The sequence below is a fragment of the Sarcophilus harrisii genome, chromosome 1 (genome assembly GCF_902635505.1).
Source record: "Sarcophilus harrisii chromosome 1, mSarHar1.11, whole genome shotgun sequence".
Classification (NCBI taxonomy): Eukaryota; Metazoa; Chordata; class Mammalia; order Dasyuromorphia; family Dasyuridae; genus Sarcophilus; species Sarcophilus harrisii.
This window is the reverse complement of record NC_045426.1, coordinates 5801943-5823786: the sequence shown is the minus strand read 5'-3', so window position 1 is coordinate 5823786 and position 21844 is coordinate 5801943.

The window sequence follows — 21844 nt, the reverse complement described above, 5'->3', positions numbered from 1 at the left end:
AAATCAAGAATTGATGGACTCTGAATGCAGATTTAATCATCTTTTTTTTTACTTGGTTTATTTTTTTAATTTTTTTCTCTTTTGATCTGCTTTTTTTTAATTTTTGTGACTAATACAGAAATATGTTTTACCTGATAGCACATGTAGAACATATCAAATTGTTACCTTTTTCAGAAAAGGAAGAGGAGTATGTGAGTGAGAAAACTTTGAAGCTCAAAAAATGAATGCTAAAAATTATCTTAACATATAATTTTCAAAAATATAATAAAACACTATTTTAAAAACTTTCTCTAAGGGGAAAGATAGTAAATAAGCATCTCCAAAAAAGAGCTACAAACAGACTAAGTAGAAAATAATGAACAGAGAGAAGCTGCTACAGTTGACAGAGATCATCAACTAATACCATCGTCTTAGGAGTAGCCCCACCTCCATTTTCTAAGGGTCTCTCATTGTGAAGTGTTAAGGGCTCATCATACCTATGCTCCATTGCTCTGTATCTGAAAATCATTTGTATGATCAAGGTTAGAGTTGCTACAAAAATATGAATGGAATAAGAAGGAAGAATAGCATTAAGTCAGGAGACCTGAGTTCCAGCCCTTCTCTCTGATGTTTACTTGCTTTGTGTCCATGAGCAAATTAGCTTCACAGATATTCAGGTAAATCTCTGCTACTTACTAACTACATGAATTTGGCAAATCATTCAATTATCTGAGCCAAGTTTCCCCATTCTTAAAATAAGTGGGTTCTACTACATGGTCTCTGAGGTCTCTTGCAGGCCAAAGTCTATGATCCTATAAACAGTTAAGTCAGTAAATTATGGGCAGATCATGACATGTGCTGGTGGATGAAGTTTTCATACTGAAGAAATCACAGCTCCTTGTTGTCTTCCCTAGGTAGATTGTATAAAGCTGAGTCTGGATGGAAGAAGGGAGATGGTGAGTTCATTTCACTAATGCTAATGATATATGTGGCCTTGGTCTTAGCTTGCTCATCTGAAAAATGGAACTAATAAATCACAGTGCAATGATTGCTCTCAAAGGAATGTTGGGAAAATTCTTCTGCCTGCTTTATCCAAGTACAGACATAGTTCTTCCAAGGAAAGTGACCATGTTGACAAAACTATTCTGGGACTTTCTTTGAGGTAAATTTCCCCCATACTAACTTATATTTAAAGGATGGGGGAATGTGCCCACCTGCAGATCATGGAATGGCCTCTGGGAGGTGTGGGATTGCACATCTAAGGACATGTCAAATTTTCGATGAAGGCTTGGGGGTGGGGTGGAGAAAGAAGGGATGCCTTAAAATAATCTCTGAACCATTATCTTTATTACAGAGCTCAGAGGAAATGCTTTGGGGATTCAAAGGAAGAATATGGAATACAGCTGCAGAACCTAAGCCCTTGACTTTATTTCTTCAGGCAGATTTAAACTTAAAAATATATTTGAAGGCCCGGTTCTTCAGTCTTCCTTGGGAGGTCCCTATACTGAGCGGACTCTTTCAGTGGACTGTCCTTGATCTTTGGGTTTATGAAAGTGAAAGGACACAAGTGTATGTTGGGAGGGAGAGAGCATGGGCAGGCCTGAGGAGTTCAAGGAGTCCAGATGGAGCCCTGATCACTTTCATTTCATCATTCTGCCCTAATTGCTCCTAAAACCCTGGTATTGAACCCCTGGAGACTTCTTGAGTTTTCCTTTGCATGCTCTCAAGCACTCATACTCCTGATTCCCTCACCTTCTTTTTTATGATAAGATCAGCATTCACTGGCACAAATGTTCTTTCCTCTGCCAGCCTCATCTTAATCCAACTTTGTTGTTTCTCTGTTGCGGCACACAGCCACAGGATTGCCCAACACCGATGGGGTGCCCAGTCCACACTGTACCCAGTCTACACCATCCTAACTCCCTTTCTATCTTGGAGGTATAATTAGGGGAAGGATCTTTCTATTAACTTGGCAGGAACCTCCTCCAGTAATGGTGACCCAACCCCTTTCTTCTCTTATATCGCCAACCAAGTCATCTACTAAAGGTACTCAACATGTCAGGCTCTGTGCTGACTACTGGGGGCAAAAGAAAAAAATATGCCAGCTCCTGCCTTCAAGGAGTTTATATTCACCCAAAAGGATGAAGCAAAATGCATGCATATAAAGTTATAGAGACTAAACAAGGTAATTTTAAGGGAAGGGAGAGTAAGCAAGCACCAGCATCTAGGGGGAATCAAGAAAGCTTCATGGATGAGAGGGCATTGACATCTATCCATCTCTCTTGGTACCTTCCCCTCAACCTACAAATATAACCAGGTCTCCACCAATACTTTTTGCCTTAATTGTGCCATCTCCTTGAGCCCCTGTCCTCACCTTCCACAATAAATTTCTACACATCAGAGTCTGCAATAACTGACCCAGGCCACCTCTCCAAGCAGAGGAATCACACCTCCTTACAAATCTGCCCATTGTTACTACTTCTCTATTAAAACCACTTTCTCTGAAGTCATTAGGGACTTCCTCATTGCCAAACCCAGTAGCCTCTTATTAAAATTCACTCTTTTTTGCTTTATCTGACATGGTTTGTAGTGCATTATTTACTGAATTCGTCCCAAGCTGCTGCACTAGGTCACTTCCTGAAAACTCAATCATGGAATCAGTATCCAAAGGCACATAAGAGATGACCTAGTCAAATCCATACCTGGAAAGCAATCATCTATTCATTGTAGACAAATGATTATCCCAACCTCCATTTGAAGGTCTTCAGTGAGAAACAACCCATAATCTCTTAAGACAAACCAATTGATCTTTCAATAGCTCTCATTGTTGGAAAGATATTTTAGTCTTAACTCTGCTTCCAAAATTTCCCCCATTGCATGTTATCCTGAACTCAAGGGCCATGAAGGGAACTCTAATACTTCTGCTAGGTGACAGACCATGTGATCAGTGAAAGTACCTTTAGTGTCTTCCTTTGTTAATCTAGTCTTGTCATTCTTAGTGCCACATTCACAGGATCATGCTATAATTGTCTATTCATCTTCCATGCTCTTTTAAAAGTCAATTTGAGTCATATCCATAGGCCCATTTAGATAGCTCCTTTTCTTCCAAATTGAAATTTTCTTTTTCAGAGCTTTCCAACCTTTTTTAGAACTTCGGAATCTATTCTCCCCAAATCTAGGATACATGTTAAACTGTGTTCACCTTTCCTCACTTTTTCTATCATTTCTAAGATGGAATGGCCATTCCCAAAGTTTCTAATTTCTATTGTAGCAAAATTTCCCTTTCTCCTTTTTCAGGTGAGAAGAAAGTCCAGAAGAGTGATTCTTCTCCCTGCTCTTTTTCATGACTTATTCCCCTTTTTGAGAAATCAAACCAAGAATTTACTTGCTGTTCTGTTTCAGGCAAAAAGGGAACTTCAGCAGAGAGGTGAGTTTCTGCATTGTTATTAAATTGTGGCTTCCAATTAGATTTATGATCTACTTCCTGAATTTCTGATCTATTTCCTCCTTCCAAACAGGTGATCTCTACTATATTTTCATGGCAATACGACTAGTCTTTAGCTTTTTGTTCCTTGGCTTCCTGTTTTATACCTTAAGTTCTTCAATATCCTCCCATATCTTTTACTTATGATCTAGACTTGGCAACTGCCCTCTCCAGCAGCAGAAGAGGAAAGATAAAGTGCCAGAGGAAGTCAGGACAACTGATGAATCCATAGGATACCCCTCTAGGTGTCAAGAATATGGTACCAAGCTGGAAACACATTCTTCCAATGAGGTATCATGCTCATATTCATGGGTTTCCCTTCCCATGGATGATATATTATTTTAACAATGTCTGAAGAATTTGTTCTTAAGGGTGTGACTGTGCCTTGGCTGAGAGGGCATGGCCTTGGACTACTCGAGATCAGTCTCTAGTTCTGGCAGAACTAACTGTCTCTTGATTGCACCTCAATATCTTGTCATATTGCCAAAGGATGAGAAATAGCACTCAGCCTTCCTACTTTGTTGACTGACGTATAGTCTCTTTGTCTTCTTTGTTTTATGTAAATTCACACTTATTAATCTCTCTTAAATCTGAATCTTTTCTCTCTTTTTTGAATCTAGAAATAAACCACTGGTCTTCTTATTTTATGTGGCACCCATGGCAACCCCTCTACCTCCCCTCCAAGAGCCACTAAGGCATACCACAGACTGCACTCGATCCCAGGGACTTGATCGTCAAGGTAATCATTATCTCTCCAACTCTACCTCAAGAGTAAAACTGGAGAACTCTATAAAAACAAGGCTATCACTAGTTTAAGATGTCTCCAGGTATGAACCTAGCTTAGCTGTGTGACTTAGACAAGTCACTTAACAGCTGACACTCAGTTTTTCCACCTATAAATTGGAGATAACAATAGGGCCTACTTTCCAGGCTTGTTTTGTCCTCCATTCAGTTTCCCATGTGATCCTCTTAAAACACAGTCCTGACCATGATATTCCCCTAGCTTAAGAATTTTTTCTTTTCTTTTTTTTTTTTTGTTTTATTATAGCTTTTTATTTACAAGATATATGCCTGGGTAATTTTTCAGCATTGACAACTGCAAAACATTTTATTCCAACTTTTCCCCTCCTTCCCCCCTTCTCCTCCCCCACTTCTCCTCCCCCAGATGGCAGGTTGACCAATACATGTTAAATATGTTAAAGTATATGTTAAATACACTATATGTATACATGTTCATGCAGTTATTTTGCTGTATAAAAAGTCGGACTGTGAAATAGTGTACAATTAGCCTGTGAAGGAAATCGAAAATGCAGACAGACAAAAATAGAGGGATTGGGAATTCTATGTAATGGTTCTTAGTCATCTCCCAGAGTTCTTTCCCTGGGGGTAGCTGGTTCTATTCAATACTGTTCTATTGGAACTGATTTGATTCATCTCATTGTTGAAGAGCCACATCCATCAGAATTGGTCATCATATAATATTGTTGTTGAAGTATAGAATGATCTCCTGATCCTGCTCATTTCGTTTAGCATCAGTTCCTGTAAGTGTCTCCAGGCCTTTCTGAAATCCTCCTGCTGGTCATTTCTTACCGAACAATAATATTCCATAACATTCATATCCCACAATTTATTCAGCCATTCTCCAATTGATGAGTATCCACTCAGTTTCCAGTTTCTGGCCACTACAAAGAGGGCTGCCCCAAACATTCTGGCACTTACAGGTCCCTTTCCCTTCTTTAGTATCTCTTTGGGATATAAGCCCAGTAGTAACACTGCTGGGTCAAAGAGTATGCGCAGTTTGATAACTTTTTGTAGCTCAAGAATTTTCAAAGGCTCCTATTACCACTAAGGTAAAATACAAATCCTTCCACTTTATATTTCAAGCTCTTCACAATTCAAATCTAACTTTCCTGACTTCAATAATCAATATTGTCTCTCCCACAGTCTAAAATCCAGCTATTCTGGATTAATACCTGTCTCCAAGTATTTGGGTTCTGCCTCTAATTGAGGAGGCTGTCTGCTTTTGTTATCTTTCTTATCTCATGGCCAAGTATAGAATGAAATTTAAGTGTCAAATGATACATAGGACCTAATACAGTCACATACCCCACTTCCACAGTACATCTGGAACCATGTTGGCCAACTGGGGCCAGGATTTAAGACTATTTTAAATAGTCTCCCAAAGGAAATCCAAGACTGCAAAGCTCAGCCCCAGAGGAGCTCCATGTTTCTTTGAGTATTCTTAGAACTGTTAATATTTGTGGCCTTTTAAAAAAATAGAAATTCAAAATAAAAATGAAGAGCCACAAAAAGTTATTAAACTGTGCATACCCTTTGATCCAGGAGTGTTACTATTGGGTTTATATCCCAAAGAGATCTTAAAGAAGGGAAAGGGACCCACATGTGCAAAAAATGTTTGTGGCAGCCCTGTTTGTAGTGGCCAGAAACTGGAAAGTGAGTGGCTGCCTATCAATTGGAGAATGGCTGAATAAGTCATGGTATATCAAAGTTATGGAATATTATTGTTTTGTAAGAAACGACCAGCAGGATCATTTCAGAGAGGCCTAGAGACTTATAGGCACTGATGCTGAATGAAGTGAGTAGATCTAGGATAACATTGTATATAGCAACAACAAAATTATGTCATGATCAATTCTTCATCATCAATCATCAATTCTGATGAACATGATTTTTCAACAATGAGGTGCTTTGGCCAGTTCCAATTGTTCAGTGACAAAGAGAGCCATCTACACCCAGAGAGAGGCTGTGGGAACTGAGTGTGGAACACAGCATAGCATTTTCATTCCTTTTGTTGTTGTTTGCTTGCATTTTATTTTGCTTCTCCTTTTTTTCTTGTGTGACAAGATAATTGTATAAATATGTACGCACATGTTAGATTTAATATGTATTTCTACCATGTTTAACATATATTGAACTACTTGCCATCTAGGGGAGGATGTGAGGAAAAGGGAGGAACAAAAAGTTTTGCAAGAGCTAATGTGGAAGACAAGTCCACACATATGTTTTGAGAAATAAAAAGCTTTAATAAAAATAAAAATAAAAAATAAACACCTTAATAATAAAAAAATGAAGAGCAAAAGATTCAGTCAGAGTAATATCCAAACTCTGCTACTTATGGATCTTCTCTTGAATTCAGTTTGTATACCTGCAGAATAAGGATATTACTGAAACTACCTACTATCTCACAAAAATGTACTGAGAAAATAACTTTATGTCCCACAAAGTACTATATTAGTGAGCTTTTTGTTAGTATGAGACAAATTGACTTTTCTTAATTTTTGTTAAATAGAACTGACATTGAGAAGGACTGATCTTCTGGGCTACTTCACTTTGAAACTCTGGGGGATTCATTGACAACATATCTGAATTATTCTTTTATTTTCCTCTGAGGCAATTGGGGTTAAGTGACTTCATAAGGGTCACACAGTTTGGAAATATTAAGTGTCTGGTGCCAGATTTGAACTCAGATCCTCTTGACTTCAGGGCTGGTGCTCTATCTACTGTACCACCTAGCTGTCCCCTCATCCATTTTTAAAATATTTTATTTCAATGTCCATATCTCATCTCTATTTCTGTAGTACATATCCTAAAAGAGTTTGGATCCTTCCATTCAGGAGTCATGTGATCACTTTGTTCTTCAGTGCTTCTTTGTAGTTTTGTGTAGTGGCCAGCTTCTCTTTCACTCTTATCAACTATTGATATTCCACACTGCGCTACCTCATCCTTTTCCCTTCAGGATTTCTGATTACTTCTATTTCCTACTCTTCAATGGCTACCTCTGTGCATTGATTAAACAGTCTGTGTTAGTTTTTCCCCTAATCTGCTAGTTTATTAAGACTCTAATTTTTTCTCAACCAATCATAATTTCAAATTTTGTTGTCTTGTCTTCCCATCTTTAACTGGAGAATACTGTCATTATTTTTGATAAATGAACACGTTAGAAGGTTGGGTAATGAATAAGACTATACACCCACTTCTAGTAGCATCCATCCCCCCAAAATCCTACTATTGTGGGCTTATTGTATCAATGGATATTTAACTTCTCTTATCATGCTTTGTTTTTTTTAAAGCTCCAAGTGCCCAGTCAGCTATGGTATTCTGGCAAAACACCTCCCTTTGTTAGATCTCTCTCTCTCTCTCTCTCTCTCTCTCTCTCTCTCTCTCTCTCTCTCTCTCTCTCTTTCCCTCTCCCTCTCCCTCTCTCTTTCTCTTCCATAGGGATGCTTCCTCCTTAGTTGACTCCTCCTAACTCCACTTCCAATAACTATACCCAGACTAACAGATGCCTGCAGTTAAAGCTGTTTATAGAAAACAAAATAAGCATATAAAACAAAGAAAGGAAAACAGATTTTCCTTATACCCAGAGGGAAGGGCTTCAGGCTTCCCCTGTAGCTATTCAAATGTTTAAACCTGTGTTTTACAACAATAATAATTAAATCAATCCAACAATACCATTCATTCAAGGTTTTACATGGACACAGGCTGGGCAACCATTCTCAAAGAGGTGTATAAAGTATTGCTTTTAAATTCTTCTTTCCCCTTTTTTCTTTTGTAAGATTTATTGATGGTTTTTGTTTTTATAGCACATTCTCCATTTTATCCATCTCTCCTGATGTCTTCCTTGCAAGAAAACAAAACAAAACAGGTAAACAGTAATGAGATTTCTTGTAATGCTTTTAATTTTTAAAAAAGGGGAAAATATTTCAGCAAAACTAAACAAAACAGCAGCCACAACTCACAGCGATCACTACGTTCTGCATCCATAGATCTCCACCTCTCTATTGAGAGGACCGAATCTCCTTTCAACTGTTTTCTAAAACTGAGATTGCTCATTACAATTAATCACGCAGTTCAATCTCCTTTTACTGTTGTTGTTGTTCCCCTCCCCCATTATTATAGTCAGTAAGCAACTAGTCTCTTGGCTCTGCTCACTTTGCTCTGCATCAATTTATACAAGTCTTCCCACACTTTTATGAATTTCTCCCATTTGTCTTTTCTTATAGCACAATTGAAATCACAAGCCACAAATCCAATCATCCCTCCCTCAGTGGGCATTTAGTTTGTGATTTCCTTTCATTTAAATACTTATTTGTTCATCCATTATTTCATTTGTTTATTTGTGTATTTTCTGTGCCTGCTCCCCCCACACACATTCATACAAATATTGCTGTTAATATGTTGGTATATTTGAGGACTTTTTTTCTTTTTTTTTTTTTTTTTGTCTTTCTTGGGGGCATATGAGCAAAAGTATATTAACAAGTGAAAGGACCTACAAGTGAAAGGATAAGTACAGTTTAGTGATTTTTCTCAAGTCCATTCCAATGGTTTTACAGAATTATTTGATCCTTTCACAGTTTCATCGCTACTGACACTTTGAGAATGAAACCCATAAACTTCCTGACTCTAACAGAAGTTGTGTGAGAGAGAAGAGCAGAAAAGAGAGGGGAACTGTGGGAAGGAGAGAAGGAAGAGGAAAGAAGAGGACAGAAGAGGAGAGAAGCACTGATAATCTGTAAGCTCTCAAAGAGGAGACTTCAAAGAGCAGACTGAGGCTGGATATCAGGAAGACTTTCCTTCTGATTACAGCCATCCCAGAGTGGAATGGGCTACTTTGAGATGACATGGGAGCAAAGCCCCGATGATCCCTTCTTGGGGATCTTTTAGGGGAAAAAAATTTTTAGATGGCCACCCCCCACCCAGATCTCCTTCCCCCCTGAACTTCTACAATTCTGGTGTCTTTTTTTGGAATGTGTAACATGGGAAACGCCCTGTCCCAGCACTCTCCCAGACAAGAATACTTTCAAGTCTGTTGTAAATTGCTTTCAAATGGTTAAAATAGCTAATTGCATTAAAAATGGGTAACTAGTTTGGGGCTTTGTAGAATCTCAGCAATGCGGCTTCTATTTATTTGTGGAAATTTGGGTGGCTAATTGCCTTGGACCACTTTGAAAATGTACCCCTGTGTCTTAACAGACCATTAAGACAGAGAGAATTCAGAACAGATTTCATACTCTGACAGACCTGGCACTGACGTTTCTTCCCCAGACCAGCAATGGAACTCAGTGTCATTTTGCTCCCCTGTTTTCCCTGCAATCAATCTTCTAGACTCTGTGTGAGAGGGGGGCATGAGCCGGGGTGGGTTAGATGAGCCTTCTATCTTTTTTTTTCCTGCTTTCTCTTTCCAACAGCACTTAAACACATTAAAATATCATTCTGCTCAGCCTTCTTCCCATACTCCATGACCTTCTTGCTTTCATGCTCTCCACTCCCCTAGCTCCCTGGTTCTAGTTTCTTTGCAGTGCCCAGTCTGGTAACCCAAATCACATCCATTTCTCCACCCTGGTTCAATTAATTCTGAGCCTATCAACAGAAACACAACAATGGCACCCCTGCTCACTACTGGATGGGATATGGAGAAGGCAGCAGGCCCAGGCCTTCTCAATAGGTAATCCACTCCACTGGAACCAGGAACATGGATACTTTGGGAAGAGTAAAGAAAAGGGTGGATTTATCTGGCAATTGCTCCAATCCCAAGGAGCTATTTTCAGTATTTTCTTTAGTCCTGTTTTGGTTCAATTATCTAGGCTTTCTGTCTCTCCACCTGGGGTTCATCACCTTCTTAATGTCATGTACCCTTCGGTAAGGTGTTCTGACGATGGTGTCTTTTAGTGGATAAAATCCAATTGACAGCATTACCATAGAAGCCAGTTATGTTGGTCCTTAGGGATCCTAACTGGGTGAAGAAGCTGATCTACACTCATCTCCTAAGCTCTCCTTTAAAGCATTGCCAGGTGTTTTTCAAATGTAAAGAAATTGTCCCATGACTCCCAGATACAAAAGTTTCACCATCATAGATTTGGATTTAGAAGGGATTCAGAAGCCATCTAGCCCCATCCCTTTCATTTTCCATTTAGGGAAACTGAGACCCACAAAGGTAATTCTAAGTGAATGAGACAAACCCATGATTGGAATCCAGGTCCTCCATTTGGGTTTCTCTGTCTCTTCGCTTCAGTATTTCCCTGGGTCTTATTGATATTGTTTTGTTTGAAGCAAAGTTCAAATTCCTGGAGCTAACATTTGAAACCCCCCACATTCTACTGCTGGGCAACTTTTCAAGTTTTATGTAATATCATTTTCTTTCCTATATTTTGTACTCAGTCAAACTTTTCTCCTAGTTGTCCCTCTAACAAACAATGTTGTCTGGTTTTTCCAGAGAATAAGAATGTCCTCTCTCCTCCACTCTGTCTACTGAGTTTCTACCCATTTCTTTATATATCTATCTCTATCTCTATATACAAAGATAGAGATAGAGATAGATAGAGAGATAGATACATAGTTTTTTTTATTGACAGAGCATATGCATGGGTAATTTTTTAACATTGTCCCTTGCAATCACTTCTGTTCCAACTTTTCCTTTCCTTCCTTCCACTCCCTCCCCTAGATAGCAGGCAGTCTCATACATGTTAAACATGTTAAATCTACCCATTTCTTAAAGCCCAACTCAAATAACAACCTCCTACAGGAAAAATTTACTCAACTTCCTAAGCCCTGGATCACTATGGTCAACACAATATATTGTGTTATATCAGCCCAGAGGATGAGATTGTACAATCTCATCCTCTGGGCTGATATAACACGATTCTTAGATGGACATTGTATGTAACCTAGCACAGTACAGACAGGTCAATTTTTCTTTAAATCTTCCTTAGAATGGGAGCACCATAGAGCAGACAATTTGGTTACTCTAGACATTGTATCTCCTCAAGCATCAGGCGTATGGAGTAGGATCTTGTTGGTCATGAATGTATCATTTTAACTCTATACAAGTACTTTTGTTAATAATAACTTTGTTATTTGTTAATAATAAATTAAGAAATGATTGCTAAAGGAATCCGTTCCTTCTTTTGGCTTATGGGGTTACCGTGGAAAATGGAGATACTCTCTCGGATTGGGAAGCCTTACAGTTCTTGTTTAGGACATATGGCTTAGTGGTTTTGCTCCAGGTTTCTGGCGTGATCTTATATTGCCCACATCAACTGCTGCTGTAGTTGACACAGCTCACGTTCGCTTCCTCCTCTGCCTTCCCCAGATTTTCTTCTTTGCATTAGTGCTGAGTTTTATTTGTATGACCAAGAATTAATGACAGCGACTGGGGTGGGGGAGGGCAGGACATATGTCTTCCTGGATGGCAGACAAACATCCTCATGAAACCGTTGCCCTAAATTTTTCATTCTCCTCTAAAAATATTGCTCAGCCATCTCAAGCTGCCTGATTGTTTCTTGTTACAGAAAGATGAGTGTCAGGGCAAGGAAGCTGCTTTCAGACAAGTAACTTCCCGATGACATATTGACTCCTCCCAAGCTGTGTCAACAGTGTGCTGGAACATGAAGTCAGTAAAAGCCAAATTTAGGCACTTTGGTCAAAATGGTCATTGTGATACCCCATGGAAAAAACCACCTCTTGCCCTTTCACTTTTGTCACTTCGATTTAAAAAAAATACTTATAAGAATCACCAGTTTTGGAGACAGGGGTTTTCTGGGTTCTACCATTTATTATTCTGCTATTTCTTAATTGTAGACTCATGGGTAAATGACTTAAACCTCTCAGAGACTCAGGTTTCACTCTAATCATTTCTAATTGGACATTAATCCTTGTGTGGAGGTGAAGGAGCAGTCTGGATCTTGGATCCCTTTTCCTTTCTGTACCCTTCCTCTTCCTTTTCTACTTTTCCCTCCCCTTTCCCTCTTTCCCTTTTCCTTCCCTTTCCTTTCCACTTTTCTCTTCTCCTTCCCTTTCTCCCTTTTATTCCCCTTCCTTTCCTTTTCCCCCTTCCCTTTCTTTTCCTCTTTGCTTCCTTTCCCTTTCCTCCACTGTCTTATATATCCGAGTAACTCACAGAATCTCTCTCTTCAGACCAGTCAAGCCCAACTTAGTCTTCCTTGGTCTCAATGACGGCCAACCTTTCTTTTAGCAAGAGTACATTTTCAGGAAGTAACGCCCATTAGGCAACAAAATCTGATTTAGGAGGTCCATAGCTCTTGGACGTATGAAGTAGCTGCTGAGGCTGGAAAATTTGTCTCCAGAGGATCACTTTTCAATGACCTAGAATCAGAGGAAAACCCACAGAAGGAAAAAAAAGCATCCAGAGACTCAGGATCTGGCTCACCTCAACAAATACTTGTTGATCACCATTGACGTGCGCTTACTACATATGACCTTTCCCTCTCCCTCACACCCATGGAAGTCTAAGAGAAAAGTCAGCTTAGATGTGTCATGAAAAAGTATGAACTAGAGAGATAGAGAAAGAGTGGAAGGATGCAGACACAGAGTTCTTTTATTTCCATGGCTCTTGTAGCCTATGGAAGGGGGTAGCTCCTTCAAACTCAGTCACCAATTATCTCCAACCGATTGCCAGTCATGGGAACATACAAGTATAACTGAAGGACTGATTGGTCAGACATGCCCTTTAGTGAGGGGATGAAGCACTAGCTCTCCTCCTGGAGTCTCCATTGCTGGTCCCAGCAATACAAAGCAGGGCTTCTTTGTCCATTTGGGTTAAATGATATCTTGGGTGGCAATCTGGGGAAATCTTCACTGCTCCTCAGAATAATATTTCTGAATTTGTAAGATGAAGTGCAAAGGATTACAAAGGAAAACAATTAAATTGAAATACATGTTCATGAATCCCAGGTTAATTTTTTTTCCCTTAAGGAGTCACTGATACTGAAACAAATACGTGAACCTTAAAGGAAAAAAAAAACTATTTGGGGGATTTAAAGTATAGGGTTTTGTTTTTTGTTGTTGTTGTTTGTTAGTTTTTTTGTTTTTTAGAATTAGTTTCCTTGTTTTATTGTCAAGTAGACTTAGCCAGTGTCCTTCTGAGTACCTCTCTCTCATCTCCATTCTCTCCTTTGCTTCTCCCCTCTTATCACTTCTCAGTGTCAGAAAATGAGTGTTTCACCATCATTCCTTCAGCCCATAAGCTATCGACTCTCAACCTCTAAGGCCCCAACATGACAATATTTCTGTCAGATGTCAGTGAGCCATTAAGCCATCACCTGTGATTTTTCCTATAGCCAATGGAAGAATTATTTTGGAAATCCCATAGCTGCCAAATACAATTAAAGCTTCTAGACCTTGAAAATGCTCATTCTCCATCCAGATTGTGTGTTGGGCATAGCAGCCTCCTGGCACCCAGCTGCAAGGGCTACCTGGAGTCCTGGAGACATGTGGGAGCTCATGCAAAGTCTCCTTCTAAGTTTTACTCAAACTTAGTTACAGTCTCAGATCAGTGCTCAGCTTTATCATCAGGCCTGGGTGACCCATCAATGCACAGAACTCTATCTTCTCTAATGAGGGAATGGGGCTATTCTGGAGACATGAAGAAAGTTAAGATACTAAGTCAGTGAAGCCCTGGATAATTGCTTTTCTGGAGGAAAATGAACCAAGACAAGGCAGGAAGCAAAGGAGACTGAAGAGGAGGAGGAAGAGGGAGGAAGTGAGGAAGGAGGAGGAGAAGGAGAAGAAGGTGGAGGAGGAGGTGGAGGAGCAGCAGGAGGAAGAGGAGGAGGAGGAGGAAGAGGAGGAGGAGGAGGAGGAGGAGGAGAAGGAGAAGAGGAAGAAGAAGAAGAAGAAGAAGAAGAAGAAGAAGAAGAAGAAGAAGAAGAAAGAAGTAGATGAAAATAGAAGAAGAGGAAGAAGAAAATAGAAAAAGAGGAAGAAGAAGAAGAAAATAGAAGAAGAAAAGGAAGAAGAAGAAAATAGAAGAAGAAGAAGAAGAAAAAGAAGAAGAAGAAGAAGAAGAAGAAGAAGAAGAAGAAGAAGAAGAAGAAGAAGAAGAAGAAGAAGAAGAAGAAGAAGAAAATAAAAAAAATGGAAGAGGGAGATGAGAGTAGTGAGGCCCAAGCATCTCAGTTGACTTTGTGATTACGTCTCCCTTCTGTCCAAAAGGGCTTCTTCCAAAACCAATAACCTTTTCATCCAAAGAAACCTGAAAGTATATTTGTTTTGTCTGTTCAATGCCGTGTTGGAGCTCCATTCAGTATTCACACATGACCTAATATCCAAGAGTTTAAGAAAAAAGAGAAAGTTATTCACATTGAATGTTTGAATCATAAAACTGACTCTCTGGGTAAATCTAATTCAGACAGGCAGAGATTCCGTGAGCTGGGAGGAGATAGCAATTATTGAGGATGAACCCATTGTTCATAGAGGAAAGCACTGTGTCATGGACACTTTCAGTGTCTTGTATAAAACCTTTCAGTAAACTAGAATTAGATTTGGCTGATTCTTTCTCCTTTTCCATCTCTTCCAGCCTATTAGTCCAGGGGTCCTCAAACTTTTTAACTAGGGGGCCAGTTCACTGTCCCTCAGACTGTTGGAGGCCAGACTATAGTAAAAACAAAAAACTTTGTTTTGTGGGACTTTAAATAAAGAAACTTCATAGCCCTGGGGGAGGGGGATAATCATCCTCAGTTGCCACATCTGGCCCGCAGGCTGTAGTTTGAGGACCCCGTTTAGTCGATAAGTGCCCTGAAATCTACCTCTATGGTAACGTTTGGCAAGCCAAGCACCTCCCTGAGTCTCAGTTTCTTCTTCTGTACAATCTTTGAGTCTCCTCTATCTCTGAACCTATGATTCTAAGATCTTACACTTTATTTTACTCTTTCCTATGCCAGCATCTCCAAGATTCATGCGGGTCCTCATCATCTGCTTGAGTTGCCTTCCCAGTTATTTCATCTTTTTTTCCATCTTTTGCTCAATGAATAATAGATTCACATTTGGATATTACCTTAGAAATCTCTCCTCACATGCCATGGCCAGGTTTGGAATTGAGGTCCTTAGACTCCAAATATGGGGACCAGTTGGCTATAAGATCCCTTGGTACTCTCCTATTGGTTAATTCCTTAAACTGACATTCGAAGTCTACCATAATCCACCAAAATCCCTCAGAGTGCACCTGCAGCCATCCTCCTTTCCATTGTTTCTGGCTTGTCCATAACCCCCCTCTCCATCATGAGGTTTTCTACTCTGCAATATTTATGTCTGTACTTGCTGCTTTCATCCCCCTCTCCAGCTTCCCTAATAAACATCTTTCTCTTACAGGATCCAAATCAAACATTACCTCTTCCAGAAACATCCCTTTTTCCTGGTTCCCCCAGAGGGAAAGAGAATATTTCCTCCCTTAGTTTTCAGAGTTTTTTTTTTTTTTTCTCTGACTTAAGTACTCAGATTCTGTTGTGTACTTCTTAGGTCATTTGTGATTGCAGTGTACACAGAACCTATTAGACGAAATCTCCCTGAGACCAGGAACCAATGGTTTACTCACTTTTATTCCCCACAATACCAAGCAGTACCTATAAAAAAGTCAATATGTAATAACTATTAGTTGGTTTGCATTCAGGGAGTCATAAAATTTCACCTGAAGGCCAGATAGGCCAAGCTTTATCTAAAGGAGGCAGCATCTTTTTTTGTTATTGTCATCTATTGTTGTGAGAAATTCACAGCCTACCAAGGAAGCTCCTTCTAGGTTGTAAGATACAAAGGACAGGAAGTCAGGATGGTCTGAGTTCAAATTCAGCCTCAAAAACTTCCTAGCTGTGTGATCCTGGGTCTATTACTTAACTTCAGTCTGCTTCTGTTTCCTTGACTGTAAAATAGGGATGACAATGACTCTTACTTTTCAGAGCTGTTTTGAGGATTAAATGAAATAATATTTATAAAACCCTTAGCACAGTGCTTGGTACATAGGATAAATGCTTAAAAATACTTGTCCCTTTTTTCCCCTTCCTCTCTCCATCACTCCCTTCCTTTCTCTTTTTCCTTCCTCCCTCCCTCCTTCCTTCTTTCCTTCCTTCCTTCCTTCCTTCCTTCCTTCCTTCCTTCCTTCCTTCCTTCCTTCCTTCCTTCCTTCCTTCCTTCCTTCTTCTGTCCCTCTTTTCTCCCTTCCCTCCTTCTCTCCCTCCCTCCTTCCCTCCCTCCCTTCCTTTCTCCCTTTTCCCTCTCTCCTTCCCTCCTCTCCTTCTTCCTCCCCTCCTCCCTTTCTCCCTCTCTCCCTTCCTTCTTTCCTTCCTTCCTTTTCACTGGACCTGAAGTCACATCATTATTAATCGCCAGTTACTCCTTGTGACCTTGAGCAAATTACAACTTCTCTGAAACTCAGTTTCCTCATCTATAAATCAGATTGGTCTTGAGGATGGGGGCTGGTGTCACCTTTAACGTCCCTCCCCCCTCTCAATTTAGAATCTACTTATTATTAGCCGGATCCTCGTTCTCACATATCAAGATGACAGTTCCTCCTGCAGTGTTTTCTCACTCCCCCACCGGATGCCCAGATTTCATAAATGTGCCATTCAATGTCTCTCTCTAAGTCACTGATGACAATGCTGGACAGAGCAGCAAAGGGCCCCTCCCGGCGGTCTACTCCAGACCTTCCTCTTAAATAATGAAATCCTTCTAATGGACACTTTATAGAAATATACAAAAGGATAAGAAAAGGGAAGGAACCTGTGAGTTCATTGGTATGGAGAGCTCCCATGTGAGGAAAGTCTCCTTGCCAATATAGATTAGCATCAAGTTTTCCAGCCTGGGAATGCTTGAGCTCCCCTATCTCAGCCTTTGGGGTTCCAGACTTGCCAGCCCCCTAAAGGATCCCATAGACTTCTTAGCACAATTCTCAGGAGGTTCTCTGGGGCCTTCATGAGAATCCAACCACGGGCCTCCATGAGAAGAAACTTTTGGAAAGCTCTCTGTTTACCAAGACTAACAAGCAATCTATCCCATTGCATTCTGTCTTCTCCATCAGACTACCCTCTCTTTCATCCCCATTCCTCCACTTATCTTTTTTTTTTCCCAGAGGCAATTGGGGTTAAGTGACTTGCCCAGGGTCGCACAGCTAAGGAGTATTAAGTGTCTGAGGCCAGATTTGAACTCAGATCCTCCTGACTTGAAGGCTAGTGCTCTGTCCACTGGGCCACCTCACTGCCCCATCCTCACTTATCTTTAATCTTTCCCTGTCTACTGGCTTTTTCCCTATGGCCTACAAACATCCCTCTCCTCTATCCTACCTGGAAAAAAAAAAACTGTCCCTTGACTCCCTTCCCCATCTTCACCTAAATCACCTGTGTAGGATAGATGTTACATTTTGAAAAGAAACTGAGATTCAAGTTAAGTGACTTACCCAAGGTCATACATCTAAAAAAGGTAACATTCATGCTAATATATCTATATCTATATCTATAAATATAGATATATAGATATCTACATATCTATATATCTATATTACTACTCTGGAAAAAAAATTAAAAAAAAACTTGGAACCGATTGTGGTCCTATTTATTATACCAGTGTCTCGAGAACTTAAAAAGATTTGATGTCTTCCTGTTTATTTATCTCTGTTAGCTCTATTTGTGAAACTGAAGCTACAGAACTATAGGAAATTGCATAGCCTTTCAGTGGACCGTTCAATTTTGTAATTTTCCCTTTCTTTAATCTCCAAAATCTAAAAAAACAAACCAAACCCACCAAACGCAATGAAAATTGGGAAATTCTGAGAAAATCCCATGAGCCTCCTTGCTCGGATGGGGCTTCCTGAAGGATGTCCAAACCCTTGCTATTTTAAGTCTCCTGGAGACTCTCAACCTGAGGAAGACTCTAGATTTCCTGGCTGAGCTTCTTAGAAGGAGGGCTATCCAGAGGTCATCTGCAAAGATGGTTGGAGCAGATACATCACCCAGTATTTCCACCTCGTCTGGCTCAAGCTAAGCAACAGAAAAGAGACAAGTTTAATTAACTTCCAGAGGCAGAGAAGTATGCAAATGAGGCAGTTCTGCCAGGTTTTGTCTGATGGAGGCTGAAAAGGCAAGAATCATTTTCAAGAAATCTGGTCACGTGATTCTGTTAGTTGGCTGAGGTATTTAGACAGCCTTTGAAGGCGGAAGAGAGGGGGTCTTCTTCCACCCTTTGGGGATCCTCTGGAAATCCATACATAGAAATAGTAGTTGGGGGGCATTTAGGATCACCATCCAACTTCTTTTCCCTGGGGTGGTACCCAAGGGTACCTTTGAATAGAAAAAATGCTGGACTGGACTTTTGAGAGAGTCTGTCTTTGACTCCCACCTTTGGTGCTTAGTATCTATGGGACTTTTGGCAAGCCACTTCCCTTTTCTGTGCCTCAGTTTCCCCCTCTGAAAAATCAGATGGTTGAACTAAACGATCTCCAATATCCTTTCTAGCTCTAGCTCTGTGAAGTTATGACCCTACCTCTGTGATCCTGGGCACTATTCCCTCTCTCTGAGCCTCCGTTTCCTCATCTGTAAAACAAAGAAATTGGAAGCGATGACCTCTAATGTCCTTTTGGGCTGGAAATCCTCGGATCCTCTCACACGTTCTCCATTCCAACGTCCCATCGCATTTTAAACGTTTCAAGAGATGAAGCTTTAACTAGGTCCCCAGAGACAACTTCAGAGCAAAACAGGCCTCTCGTTAAGAAATATTTTTGGTAACTCAAACAAATTTTTTCCGTGTTCAGCTCCATCTAATTATCCTGTCCTACAACCCTCCGCAATACCCCCAGCCAGGCCTTCTCCTGCCCTGGTGTCCTGCCTCGCGCACATAGCTCCAGGAGTCTGTGGCAGTCTCCTCTGCTCCCCATCGTTGGCCAGGTGCCTCCCAAAGTAGGATGCATCCGTCAGAGGGAGCCAAATGAGAAAGGCTGAGTGGGCACAAGGCTGTTTGCTCCTCGTTGCCTCCTACATGGCATCTGAAGGCTCGGGGGAGGGGAATGCCAAGGCACATCTCCAGGAGAAAAGGACTTCTTTTTCTACCCTGAGATACGCAACACCCTCGGGCCTGCTTTTCTCTCCCTGGGCTTGGGGAGTCAGGGAAGAGTGAGCAGAGGTAGTCAGCTGTGTCCCCGGACGTGACTCTTGGCCTCCCACTTTGCCGGCAAGCTCTCCTGGGTGCTGGCTGGCCCATTGTTTCCTATTTCCAGATCGTTGGTGATCACGGCCCGGCAGAGAGCTAAAATGTTCACCCCGTTTCTTTTCTCCACTTTCCAGGAAGATTCGATTTTGGATCGAGTCCCACAGCCCACGTTGGCCCCCTTTGGTCTTCAAAGGGAAGTCCTCAGGGGGCCAAAGGGTGAAGATTTTAGAATGAACAGAATTCCAAGTGACACAAAGCAAACAGAAGTAAACATTTAAATCTCCTTGTTGGAAGAGGCTGCACAGTTAATTGAAGAAGAGGAAGCCCCTGCTGGCTTGCATGAGAGCTCGTGGGCTGGCTGCCCACGGGTAAATAAGGCTCATCCCTTCATTCCTTTCAGAATCCCTCTGTGGCCCTCCTTTGTCAGTTTGGGAGTGGGATCCGAGCCAGGCCGAAGGATGTACTCAGCCCTCCTTCACCGGGAGATGGACCTGGACAAGGTGCCCCTCGGTGCCCGAGGAGCCATGTGCCGGCCGACGTGCTTCTGCTCCCCCTCCCCCCACTTCCCTTCCTCTCTGGGTCGGGTTCTTGGCTTCTTTGTTCTTTCATGACTAATATTGCCATCTGTGACATTACATATCGACATAGCAATGCAACATATTAAGCGCAGGATAGCCCGGGAATGCTTGAGCTCATCCATCCCAGCCTTTGGGGCTCCAGGCTCCAGGCTTGCTTGCCAGCCACCTGAAGGATCCCGTAGACTTCCTAGCACAATTCTCAGAAGGTTCTCTGGGGCCTGAGGAGCTCGACCATGGGCCTCCACCAGAAGAAACTTTTGGAAAGCTGCTCTCCCCCAAAGATCCGGGCGTAGTTGCTGCAGCTCGATTCAAAACTGGCACTCGGAGATGGCAGCCAGGAGCTAATTGTCCCCTCTCCCACTATCACTACTTTTCTGTGGATTGCACAAGAAGTTTAGATATGACATGCATACACACACACACACACACACACACACACGTATATAGGAATTAGTATCTCTTCTGTATACATCTGTTAGCAGCAGGTAGATTCAAAAAGGCCTGGTGAGTGGATCAGGGAATGAGGAGAAACCCAACTCAACCCAACTAACATCAACTAATATTCTGAATGGGATTCTAAGGGGAGCAGTGACATTTATATCTATCTCTGTATCTATATCTATATCTGTCTATATCTATATCTATTTATATTTATATCTGTATCCATTTATATCTATTATCTGTGTCTATATCTATATCTATATCTATATCTGTGTCTACATCTATCTGCAGACATACACATATATTTGTATGTATATATCTATGTATATGTATATATATATATATACACACATATAAACGTATCACTGTATACACACATATTTAAACACTGTCTTCATTTTATTTTATTGGCTTATCGCTCTGTTTCCATACAAGAAAAGAACTGGCCTTGAACACAGCAAGTTATTCTTCCATATTGGCCATATATCATCCAAGGATTGCATGATCATAAAGCAGACTAGACTCTTCATGCATTTGAGGAAGGCAGAGGATTGTAGTGCATGAGTCTGAGTGTTGTTTAAAAAAAAATCCTGGAGAAAGGCTTTTAGAACTCTAGGAATCTTATGCAGGATTGATGGCAGGACTTTGATAAGTAACACAAGACACTGTATATGGCTTGCAGGCAACAGCACTGGAAGAGTTGCTTATTAGTGAAATCTAATTAAAATACAAATTAGTGAAATGTAATCTAATCCAAGAATGACTTCTTAAGTATCTTCTTTGGGTTATTACTAGGAAGGTGAGATACAAAGATGTAAATCAAAAACATCTACCTTCAAAAAGAGTGTATTTTATTGAGGTCATGGAACTAATAAAAAAATGTAAGTCCTGATCATTTAAAAGCCTTCAATGAATTGGAGAATAAATATGTGAAACCTCTCTAGATCCCAAGGAAGATCCATTTTTTGTTATAGAAGATTTTATCTCTTTCACTTAAGGGATATACTTGAAAATATAAAAAGTTTCATCAGAAAAAAAAAGTTAAATAAGGTAGAACTAAGGACTAGAGCTATAATTTCAATAATCCTGAGAACTCCCAAGTAAAAAAAAATCCTATAATTTGCAGATTGACACCTTCTTTGTAAGTGAGAGACTTTGTAAGAAAATGGATATATTAAATAAGTGGTCTTGGGTTATCACAGGAAGCACTTGAGCCCACATCCTTCTGATTCCAAAGTTAGCTCTCTGACCATTGTAGAAAATTCATCTAAGCCTGCAAAAAATCGGCCAACCCAAATTTCTCAGATTAATCCATCTGCATTAATAGACCTTGGAGTCTTTTTTTTTCCAATTTAAAAGAGTCTAAGATGAAAACTTGAAGTCATTTATTATCCCTTGAGTTGTTTTTTTTTTTTTT